The following is a 12,500-nucleotide window of genomic DNA, read 5'->3' as shown; positions in this document are numbered from 1 at the left end:
GTTTTTTGTGTTCACGTGAAGGTGTCCATTGTTTGTTTTGCAAACATGAGACACACCTCGTTGCCATGGAGACCGTAGTTCCAACATGGCCCCAGACTTTTTTTCTTTCATTTAGCCTCTTTCTCTCGCTCGCTCGCTCTCTCGCACGCACGCACACGCAAACACACCAACACACCAACACACACACACACACATACGCGCATAGTAGGAGTCAGAGTGGTTCACCTGAGCATCTCTCTGCTGTGTTTGTGTGTGTGTGTGTGTGTGGGGGGAGGTGGTCACAGAGGGAGGAGGATATGGGGTGGGGGATGGGAGACAGTAGAGTTTGAAGTTTCGTGTTAGTCGGGTCTCTCCCCTCCCTGACAAAGAGCGAGGTCTAGTTCAGTCAGTCGTGTTCCTGGGGTTGGGAGGCGATGAGCCACTGTATGTGAAGGGGTTTCTACCACGTGGCTCTACTTTGAGACGTGTTTCCTACTTTGTGTCAATTCCTGTCCGCCTCATGATTCATCAAGACTTTGCACCCAGTGGGAAAATATCATTTGTCTTCTTTTCTTTCAGTTTTGTGTAACTTTTGTTCTATCCCTTCTTCCTCTTTTTCGTGTTCAGCTCTACAGCTCACTCTTTCTCCTCTTCTTATCCTCCATCATTTATTTTCTTCCTTCCTTCGTTCATTTGAGATCCCCCCCCTTCTTTCTCTCTGCCTCTCCCTCCCTCTCTCCTCTCCCCCCACCCCATCTCACAGCTTCTCCCCTAACCCCCCTCCCCCCTCTCTCTACCTCTCCCTCCCTCCCTCCCTCCCTCCCTCCCTCTCTTCCAGCCCCCCCTCCCCTCGGTCTCTGCCTCTCCCTCTGACCCTCTCCGCCCCCCCCCCCCCCCCCCCCCCCCTCTGCCCCTCTCCCTCCCTCCCTCCCTCCCCCGGTGTTTCAGCTGTTGTGGTCCCTCAGCAGAACTCGGGGGTGGGGGGGTGTTTGTCGGTGGTGTTGCCTTCGTAGACACCCTCTGTGTTGTGGGATTCTCACGTGACCCCTGGGGGGGGGGGGGGCGGGAGGGGGGGGGGCTGAGGCAGTGTCGGCTTTGGGCCTTCTGACCCTAGAGACTTGTTGGATGGGGGTACCTGCTTACATGTTTCATTCCGGGCCTCGGCTGCTGCTCATCGTGTGTGTGTGTGTGTGTGTGTGTGTGTGTGTGTGTGTGTGTGTGTGTGTGTGTGTGTGTGTGTGTGTGTGTGTGTGTGTGTGTGTGTGTGTGTGTGTGTGTGTGTGTGTGTGTGTGTGAAATCACCCTACACAACATCATCAGCAAGTCAGAGAGATTACAGAGTTCTCCTCCACCACAAGTAATAGGTGGTTCCCCACACACACATGCACGCACACACGCACACTCACACAGAGACAGACAGTATCCTACTCATCGAGGCCTGGTTATCATGATGACACACACGCTGTGTCACAGCCCTGTTGCTCCGTCATCAGGTACACGGTGCTATGACACCTCATGTTGACTCCTCTTTCTCCTCGTTGTCGTGGTGACCAACTCAATCAGTCGTCCTAACCCCCGGTGCGATTGCCCCGTCAGTTTCACTTTCGACTTTATCTTCATGACATGATCAAAAAATAAAATAAATGAGGCAAGGGCTTTTTAGAAAAGTACTTTAATTATGGTTAATGTTGATATGAATGAAGTGAAACTCCCACTCCCTCGTCCCTCTTGGTGTTTGGCTGTCAGTTCCTTGTCCTCGTCTGAGATGGCGTACCTCGCTCGTCTGGATCCCACTGGAGATATGCTGTGTTGACAAAATAGTCCCGTCTCATCACCAGTCTGTCTTGTACTTCTGCTTTCTTTATCCAGTAGATTAAGTGTGGATCTTTAGGAGTCTTTAGGTGGCCCTGGGGGGGTGGGGGGCTTTAGGTGTGTGTGTGTGTGTGTGGCTAGGAGGGGTGGGGTTAAGGTGTGTCCGTCCTGCACCATTGAGGTTTGTTAAAGACACATGCGTCCCATGGGAAAGTACCACACACACACACACACACACACACACACACACACACACACACACACACACACACACACACACACACACACACACACACACACACACACACACACACACACACACACACACACACACACAGGGTGTATGTGTGTTGCCCTGCAGGCGAGAGGACACAAAGAGACTAAGTCTTTTCACTGGGCTGAAAACCTGCTCCTCACCCCACCCTACATACACACACCACACACACACACACACACACACACACACACACACCCAACACCCACCAGCACACCTACAGCCCCCTCGACAAATACGCGGCTGGTAAAAACACACACATACACACACACACACACACACACACACACACACACACACACACACACACACACACACACACACACACACACACACACACACACACACACACACCACGTAGAATTGTTATCCTTTTTCTCTCTTCCATTTTGTTGTCTTTCCATCTCCACTTCTCCTCCACCTCCTTCATCACTTGCCTCCTTCCTGGTTCCCTCTGGTCTTCTTCTAATCTCTTCTCCTCTGTCCTTGTTGTCTCTCCCCTCTCTCCCCTTCCTCCTTCTTCTCCCTCTTTCCTCTCCTCTACTCTCATCCCCTCCTCCCCCCTCAGCTTTTCTTTTCGCCTCCCCTCAATTTAACCCCTTTCCTTTTCTCTTCCTCCTCTTTTCTTTCCGGCTCTATGTCCTCCCCTCAATCCCCCCCCTCTACTATTCCACCTCCTCTCCTCCCTCTCTTACCTCCTCAACCTCTCTACCTCCAGCCTCTTGAATCAGATGTGGGCTCTGTTAATCTGATTCCAGACCAGCCACATTTGGACTTTAAACCTAAGCGTTATGTAACAGTACAGTCTCTGGTTAAACCTCTCACACATTACCGGGCCCTGTGCTTCCACCACTTAATATGAAACCTAACTCGACATTTACTTATAGTTCCATTAACAAAAGGTGACTTTTTAACATGACCCCATGTTGAAAACATTTCTTTTTGTAACCTGTCTCTGTCTTGGGACAGCGAGCTGGCCCTTTAAGGCGGCCAGCCTAGCCAAATCCAAGATACCACCGAGCTACCCCTCCATCAGCCCTGTGTGTGTGTGTGTTTGACATAGTTATCTTTCCTTCCTCCGAATGTGGACAAGGTCATAACAGGCCCACACACACACACACACACACACACACACACACACACACACACACACACACACACACACACACACACACACACACACACACACACACACACACACACACACACACACACACACACACACACACACAGAGAAATGCTGAGTTTGGAAGTCAGCATCCTTCTCCATTCTGTATCTCCCTGAAAGAAACAATCACCTTAAGAGAGAAGTGCAGACTCTAACGCGGACTTATTGCCAGAAAAAGCATTGGTCTCCATTTTGATTTGATGTTTGGGCTCTGATGCTTCTTCTGAGGGCTTCTCGATGTGTGGCTGAGGCTCTTAAATGGTTTCTAGATGTGGTGACGGTTGGAAAGTGTATCATGAGTGAAGTTAAGCCTTCAGCTGTATCCCTCTTCAGCGCACAACAACACACTGTACTAGTCTTTCCGATGTAGACCGATGTAAAGAATGGGGAGGGATGGATGGCTCGGTAGATGGATGATTAGATGAATAAAATGATAAGTTGGTCCTGCCCGCCATTTAACAAAAATATATTTTTAAAGTAAGGTGTTAAACAAATACAAAAAAATGCAGAAGGAAATAATTTAGATTAAAAAAAAAGTTGTTTTCCTGCTCTATCTCATTATTTGCTGTGGAGGAAACCTTCTGGTCCCTGTAGAGTGCTGCTTCCTGCTTCCTCTGCAGACAGGAAGTGAAGGATACAAAATTGTTGTTTCAGCCTCCACTAAGAACGATAACTAGGGCTTCTGGGAGACTCTAGGCCTGTGTGTGTGTGTGTACGATGAAATGAAGTCTGGTTTATCTGTCATAGATACTAATGGAGAAGATGGGACAGATCAGGCGTTAGTGGTGATGCGGCTAATATGCTAGCATACAGCTATTCTCACTCTTGCTCTCTCTCTCTCTCACTCTCTCTGCTGGGCTGTCTCTAATGGGTGGGACTCGTGTGTGGTGATGGGGGGGTGAGATGCTGGGAGGATTGTGATTGGTCGTGGGCTTGGCCTTGTACTTCAGTCTCTATCTGGAGAGATAGAGAGCGGAGGAGATAGGCAGAGATGGAATGAGAGAGAGAGTTGGGTTGGAGATGGAGGAAGTTCACCGGAGTCATTTAGGTTCCAGGGACTCGCACTTTATTTCTGTCATACCGAAGTTTCCTATGAGATCTGGGTTTGTGCGGATGGAGAAGGAACTGTCTGTGATGCCTGAAAGAGATTGGTGTGTGTGTGTGTGTACACAAGGATGGAGAAGGAATTTCCTCTTCAACCTATTGTATTGTCACACACACACACACACACACACACACACACACACACACACACACACACACACACACACACACACACACACACACACACACACACACACACACACACACACACATTCTCTTTCAGAAGTCACGGACAGTCACTTACACACACTCTTAGTTGCTCTCCTATCTTAGGGCCTGAGCTACCACAAACTAGCTGTGTGTGTGTGTGTGTGGACCGAGGGGTAGCCTCAGTGCTGGTCTACATGAAGGCTGTATTCTTCTGACACACAAAGAGGCCCATTATAGTAGATGGAGGGGGAGTTCTCTCGCTCCCTCTCCCTCCCTGCTCTGTCCCTCGTTCTGTCTCTCTGCCTCTAGCTGTCTCCATCACTCCATCTTGTCATCTTTTATCAAACATGCACACTCTTAACGTTACTGTCAACCTTTTGGATGGAAGCTAACTCCAGAAACAGACTGTGTGTGTGTGTGTGTGTGTGTGTCCTCTGAGCAAGTCCTGAGTGCAAGTCCTGAGCCTGCGATGGCTCTGGCGTGTGTGAGCCTGCTCTGAGGCCTCAAGGTTGCACACACACACACACACACACACACACACACACACACACACACACACACACACACACACACACACACACACACACACACACACACACACACACACACACACACACACACACACACACATCCTGTATTTCAGGTGGGAAAAAAAGACCTGAAGGGTTTGCACAGCGAGGGCGAAGGAGAAAGAACTCACGCCTTGTTCTATTGTAGTCTTGAAATCCCCCATCTCTCTCTCTCTCTCCCTCTCTCAGGCTCCCTTCCTAACACACTGTACACACCTCCGACGCTGCTAGCTTAGCTGCTATGAGCTTAGGCCCCATAGCCATCATGGCCGCCGCGTTGCCTCGGCCCGTCGTGTACTACAGATGCGCGTGTCTTGAGGAGGTTGAGGAGGTCCGTCTGGCCGCGGGCTCCGCTTAGCCAGAGAGATGAGAGACCTGATCACTCAATGGACACTATGTCCGGGATGTGGGGCCGCCAGTGTGTTTGTGTGTGTGTGTGTGTGTGTGTGTGTGTGTGTGTGTGTGTGTGTGTGTGTGTGTGTGTGTGTGTGTGTGTGTGTGTGTGTGTGTGTGTGTGTGTGTGTGTGTGTGTGTTTACGCCAGCTGTTGTGTAGCGTTGGTGCACTTGTTCTGACTACTGTAGTCTTCTGCACGCACACACACAGCCCTCTGTCTGGAAATATGTGCGTTGTGCCTGTGTGTGTGTGTGTGTGTGTGTGTGTGTTTGGTTGGCGGCTGTTTTGCGTGTGTGTGTGTGTGTGTGTGTGTGTGTGTGTGTGCTGTGGTAGATGCGGGGGTAGGGTATCATTGACTTTGCCATGCGGAGTGTGAATGTGTCTCTTGTTGGCCCGACAACTGTTGGAAGAGATCTCTCACAGCACCGCAGGGCGAAGATGGGGAGAGAGGAGAGCACGGCATTACATTATGGGATGGATGGATGGATGGATTGATGGATGGATGGATGGATGGGATGCGGAGCAACAGATGTGGAGGATGGAGACAAGTTTGGTATAATTAGCACAAGAATGATGAGGTTCGATTATAACTTTTAAAAAGAGGAAAATAAAATCGTCTTCATTAAAATGGGTAATTTGTTTGTAACATTCTGAGTCAAATTTTGGAATCATTTGACATTTTTTACACAGAAACACATGCACATATACACCATTTTATTAATTGTGTGTTGGCCAGGTCCCCGGTGCTTCTAGGAATTATTCAGAGCAGTGTTTGTGATCGCTGATCTTCGTGATCAAACTCACTCCAATGCTATTTTTTGATTGTAATTAGTTTTTAATACCTCATGCATCCATGGATGAACATGTTTAACAGTTATGAGGCTCATGTAATAGATGGATACAGCGATAGATAAGTGTTTCTCTACCTGAGACAACCACACACAAACACTGATATCTGTCCCTGTCGTTTCATGACAAGGTTAGCATCTGGTGACTTGGAAGGGATATAATGATGGCTAATGGAGAATACAAGTGACACACACACACACACACACACACACACACACACACACACACACACACACACACACACACACACACACACACACACACACACACACACACACACACACACACACACACACACACACAATGTGCTAGTGTAGGCAGGCCAGGTTAGCATCTGTTAGCTTGGTGTGAATGAATAGCGTTTTTTACAAGAGGAGAGGCCAGAAGTCGTTGCCTGTCTCCCACACCTGTTGTGTGTGTGTGTGTGTGTGTGTGTGTGTGTGTGTGTGTGTGTGTGTGTGAGACAGCTGCTCAGCATGTTGTCAGGATGTCCCTGCTAGGACTTACTGCTCCCTATTGCTCCTCTGTTGTAACAGAACTCTGTGTGTGTGTGTGTGTGTGTGTGTGTGTGTGTGTGTGTGTGTGTGTGTGTGTGTGTGTGTGTGTGTGTGTGTGTGTGTGTGTGTGTGTGTGTGTGTGTGTGTGTGTGTGTGTGTGTGTGTGTGTGTGGAGGTAGTGGGGCTCGGAGGTGAAGAATTAACAGATAAGAGAACAATGTGTGTGAGGGAGAGAGAGGGTGGGGGCAGTATAAGGTACGGAGGAGACTTGAAGAAGTTAATGAACAACGGCCACGCACACATACGTACACTCTCTGCTGGCCGCATTAGACGGCTGGAGGTCAGATGATCTTCATTTCTTGGGGGTTTTCATTGGGACAGCGATGTTTCTGTGACTCTGATCGTAGCATAATGAGGAATCATGCCTTGTGGCCGCGTCAGTGGTACAGATCCAGGAAGTACTTCTGCTGTGTCATGATGTGAAACCATTGGAGAGAGATGGGAATTGGTCACACCTGAGTGATGACTCAGCATTAGTTAAACTCCAGTGAACTATTTCTTCCTGTTTTTTTTATTTCTTATTATTTTCTGCTTGGTTCTGTACTCTCGATTTCACTTTACTCCTCGCATCCCCTTCATTTTCAGATAACAGGGGCCTTCGTGTCGGTCCTTCTGCTAAAGGTGGTGTGTGTGTGTGTGTGTGTGTGTGTGTTTGTGGGAATTGAACCTTTGAACTCTTTCTCCACTGCATGAAGGTTATGCTGATGGCCGGCCGGCCAACTGGCACTTCCCAGCAGCTGGTTGTTCCCCAAATGCACCCACTTTGACCAGTTTCCAGAGCTTTATCAACTGTGACCTGGGGGTTCTGTGCGTGCGTGCGTGCGTGCGTGCGTGCGTGTGTGTGTGTGTGCGTGCGTGCGTGTGTGTGTGTGTGTGTGTGTGTGTGCGTGTGGCGGGGGGGTTTAAGGCAACACTAAACGTATTGACCAGACGACCAGCTTTTTCAGTTGAGTGTAGACGTTGAGATTAGAGCCTGTGGCTCTTCTGGTCTCCTGCTAATCTCGCCGAGGTGGAGGGCAGCATGTGTTTGTGAGTCGTGAGAGGGCCGCGGAAGAGATGGAACCATGACTCAGGAGAAACACAGCCGGCTGCCGGAGAACACGACGGCGGACATTTTGTTAACTTAGAAGCCGCTAAGTTAACGCACAGGTCACAGGTGTCTGTGTTTTCGTGTCTGTTGGGTGTGGGAGATGTGTGTGTTGGGTGTGGGAGATGTGTGTGTCTCTGTGTTGGGTGTGGGAGTTGTGTTGCAATAAGGATGCTCATGATCTGAGGTGGTGGAGCGTGGGAGGGAGGGAGGGAGAGAGATGGAGGGAGAGAGAGGGAGGGAGAGAGAGGGAGGGAGAGAATGCAAGCTGCTATTGTCCTTGAGGCAGACACAGCCCTCGGCCAATTGGCCTATCCCCTTTGAGGTTTCATCAGTGCTGCCGGTTTGGTAACCAATAAGACGCCAGTTTACTGGCTGGCTGCAAGCTCAACGGTAAACTGGCTGGTCTGGTCCAACCAGATTCTCCCCCCTCTGCTTCTAACCTCCATGCCTTCCTTTTCTTCTTCTTTTTTCCACATTTCTCACTTCCTCTTAAACGCTGCTTTTGTTGTTCCAACACTGCTTTTGATTATTTAAGTATTTTATTTGTTCATTGCTTCTCTCTCTGTATCTTTCTCTCCATCTCCCCCCCCCCTCTCATCCCTCCTTTAATACAAGCCATTCTCTCAGGCCCCACTCCCTTCTCTTCTTCCTCTTTCAGGGTTTAGCCGATCCACGCCCTGGATTTACGTTTTTTCCCTCCTCCTCCTCTGTGCCTCTATCTTACTCTCCTCCTCCTGTCTTCATCCGACGGCCACGGCAGCGGTTTAGTTTCCTTAGTCCTCTACCGTGCAAATGGGGGTTTGGTTAGGAAGTGAGTGTGCGGACCACAGTCTCGGAGGTGTTGCAACGCAGTTATGAAACATAACTATTAACTAACTCTCATCTCTGAGAGAGAGAGAGAGAGAGAGAGAGAGAGAGAGAGAGAGAGAGAGAGAGAGAGAGAGAGAGAGAGAGAGAGAGAGAGAGAGAGAGAGAGAGAGAGAGAGAGAGAGAGAGAGAGAGAGAGAGAGAGAGAGAGAGAGACTTCTTCTTCCTCCTCCTCCTCGACTCCTGCTTCTCTTCTACTCTCCTCCAGGCCCTCTCCACTTGTCTGTGCCTGTCACCCAAAAGCAGAGCGGCATTCTTCAACACACACACAGACAGGGGTTGTGTGCAGATGCATTCCTCTTGGTCCTCCTCTTCCCCAGTTGAGTTATTTTTAATCCAGAGAGAGTTTTAGACCACCAAATAGAAGCTGCCCGGTAGTCATCAGTCAGAAGCATCTTTAACCATAACAACATACACTTTGACCATCTGCCATGTACATCCCCAGTTAAACTAACTTCCTGTACTACTTGTACACAACTGGGGTTGTGCACTGATGTCTGTTAAAGTTGTCAAACTACTCAAGGGCACCGGCAGCCATCTTTGAGAGTTTGTTGGATGTACAAAATGGAAGTGATGGAGTGAAAGGACATTGCGACCTCAACAACTGTATGTGTTGACACACAGTTGCCATTCACATGGCAGTCAGCTATGAACACAAAGTGCTTCTGTGCTACCGTCGCTTAACCTACACTAGCAATGCCCATGTTTGGTGTCGGGCCGGGGTCTCTAGATACCCTTTCGTGTAGATAACCATGACTTGAATGGTTAGCCTGCTTCAGCTAGCAATTTGTCTAAGCTTGCAGAGCCACCGTTAGCCGCAGATGTCTTGTTTTGGCAGGTGAACACCGCTGATGCTAGCTGTGGGTTTGGGTGGATGCACTGGTACGGCATGCATCCATTCCAGATCGTTTAGCCTCGACGTTGAATTGATGCTAACTGCGTGTAGCTTCTTTCCTCAAGCTAGGCAAATTGCGTGCGTCAACTTTTCCAAAGTTAGCATAGTTTATAAGTGATAATGAAAAAAGATTCCACATTTTTGCTCAAAGATGCTACATGCAGTGAGCAACTTAACTGCAGTCTTTCTCCCACTTCCTGTGTCTTCCTCTCATCTCCTACCCATTCACCGCTGACCACTAATTAGCCTAACCTGCATCTAATCTCTTAATCTCTCTCTGCTGCTCTCCTCCCCCTCTCTTCTCTCCCTCTCCCATCCTCTTATCATCTGTTTTAAGTATCTCTATCCAGCCATCCCTCTTTCCACTCTGGTTCCTCTTGTGTCTTTGCTCCACTTCCATGCGTGAGTCTAGGTTCTCCTTTTTCTCTTTTTCCTTATTTTTCTCGTACTCGTTATCGGCGGGTCACTGCACAGGAGTCATTTGAGACACAAATCGTCAGTGAAGGGTTGATTACAAGTTAATGATCACGGAGTGAGAGGCAACGGCTGTGTGTTTAACCTGAACGCTTCTTACAATATAAATGTGAGCACTTCACGTCCTCCTGATATCGCAATCGCTTCTAGGGGTGTGCGATGTGACAATATTAGATGGTGAACGGTTAAAATATCTCAAATCTCTCCCTGATCTGCCTTTACACAGAGATTGTTAGTATCGTGCTACAGTGCACATTCAGTCCATTTAGAGCATGGACCCCCGACATGACCCCTTCGGGACCCAAAGGGTCGGGTCTGGTTCGGACAAATATTTAGGATTGATGCTCGGGTCCGGGTCGGGCTTGGACACTGCGTGATGAGGCGTTAAAACAGCCTCTTGTGCTCGCAGTTAACGCAAGCTTGTTGTATTCCTTTAATAAAGGCGTGCTTTCATTGTACAAACGTAAACATGTCATTACTATTGTGAGAAAAAATTTACTTTAACTGTGTCGGGTTTGTGTCGGGCTCGGACATGTATATCTTGATGCCTGTCGAGCTCGGTGACTTCTCTGTCGGACACGGGCCGGACTCGGAAAGAAATATGCGGCCTGTTCCGCGCTCTATTGCAGTTCTATGGCTCATACGCGCATCCAAAGTTGTTTGCCCAACCGAAACTTAAAGTCTGTTACACCCCTTCCCTAGAAAGACACACCAATAAACCAATAATAGCAAACAGTAGGTAGTGCCTTGGACTCCCCCTTTTTATTTGGCAAGTTATCCAAAAGTCTCTGATTGTACTTGAATACAAGTCTAAACATGTCAAAATTCTTGTTGAATGTTCATACTTTGTAGAATTGCAGATGCACATTTGATTAAATCTGTTTAAAAAGGTACTCTGGTCCGTTATTCTTTCAGTTCTGTTACCTTGTAAGGCTATATTTTTTTAAATTTGAAAATTAGTTTGGTTGTACTATTCAGTAACTTGCATAATAGTCTTAATAACCAACTTAAAAAAGAATCGTGATAAGATTGTGGATCGTGATCCGGCCTGAAAAAATCGTGATTTGATATTTTTGCCATATCGCCCACCCCTAATCTCTTCCTCTGCGTCTTCTTTACAACTATTTGGTACACACCTTTCAGTAAACCAGTTAAGCAGTATTGGATGGCAGTGGCTTAATGGCCTTTTGTGGACTAGCTAGCGTTTAGCTCCTGCTGCAGAAGTTGCATGGGGCGACGTGTTGATGTGGTTTTGGTGTACTGAGCCACTTTCTTCCATGCTATCTGCTAGCATCTCTAGATCCTTCAAAGCACACCCCACGCGTCGCACACAGGCCAACATTGCCGTTGTAAAGATGCTGGTCTTTTGGAAATGATCGTCAGTCTTGTGCTTTGTATTTATGATGATGCATATTGCTGTGTCCTGTGCATGCACTGTTCTGATGATGTTTACAGTCTGTTAGGCTGGTGTTTACGTGTGCATGTTTCAATGCAAATATTTTTTGTAGGGATGATATGATATTTTATTATATTTGTTTACAGCTCCAGCACAAATATTGAATACATAAATATTTGGAGCCAGCCGTACTGCCTTGTCTTTTATGGGAAATTAGTATAAATTCACCAAGCATGCATAAAGGCACTCTTAATGTGTGTGTGTGTACGTGCGCGTGTGTTTATGTGTGTGTGCCTTCTTGCTGACGTCCTGTGTCTCTGTGATCTCCCCTGCAGTGTGAGCAGTGGTTGCGGTCACACACACACAGCCAGGTGGGCTAAACCCCGCCCCCCAGAACTCGCCCCCTCCCCAACTCATCCGCAGGTTCGAGCCCAGCTGTGCCCCGCGGGCCTTGGTTTAGGCACCCGAGAGCACCGGTAAATATGACCTGCCGACTGAACCCACCCCCCCCCCCCCCCCCCCCGCCATCATGCCTGCCACGGCTTCCGCCATCTTCTGCCTCCACCCCCCCAACCCCCCCCCCCTCCATCTGCCACCTGTTCCACCCTTCTGTCGTCGTTTCATTCGCCTCATTTTTTTTCATTCCTTTTTTGCCTTCTTTTTTGTCGCCGTTGTGTTCTTCAGTCGCCCTCTTCAACGTTGACTCGCATTCCCTTCCTCCCTTTTTCTTTACGCAAAACACCCCTCGTTTTTCATCATCATTTCCATTCATTCGGGCCTGCTCCATCTCTGATTAGCTCAGCATGGCCACCCCCCCCCCCCCCCATCACGCCTCCTCCAGTGTTTTCCATCTCTGGACGTCTCCGGTCTTCGCTCGTCCGCACACCAGAGCGCTTCGCTAACCTCCCGGTTTAACGACAG

This window comes from Gadus morhua, chromosome 23 (genome assembly GCF_902167405.1).
Source record: "Gadus morhua chromosome 23, gadMor3.0, whole genome shotgun sequence".
NCBI lineage: Eukaryota > Metazoa > Chordata > Actinopteri > Gadiformes > Gadidae > Gadus > Gadus morhua.
Note: the sequence above shows the minus strand (reverse complement) of the source record.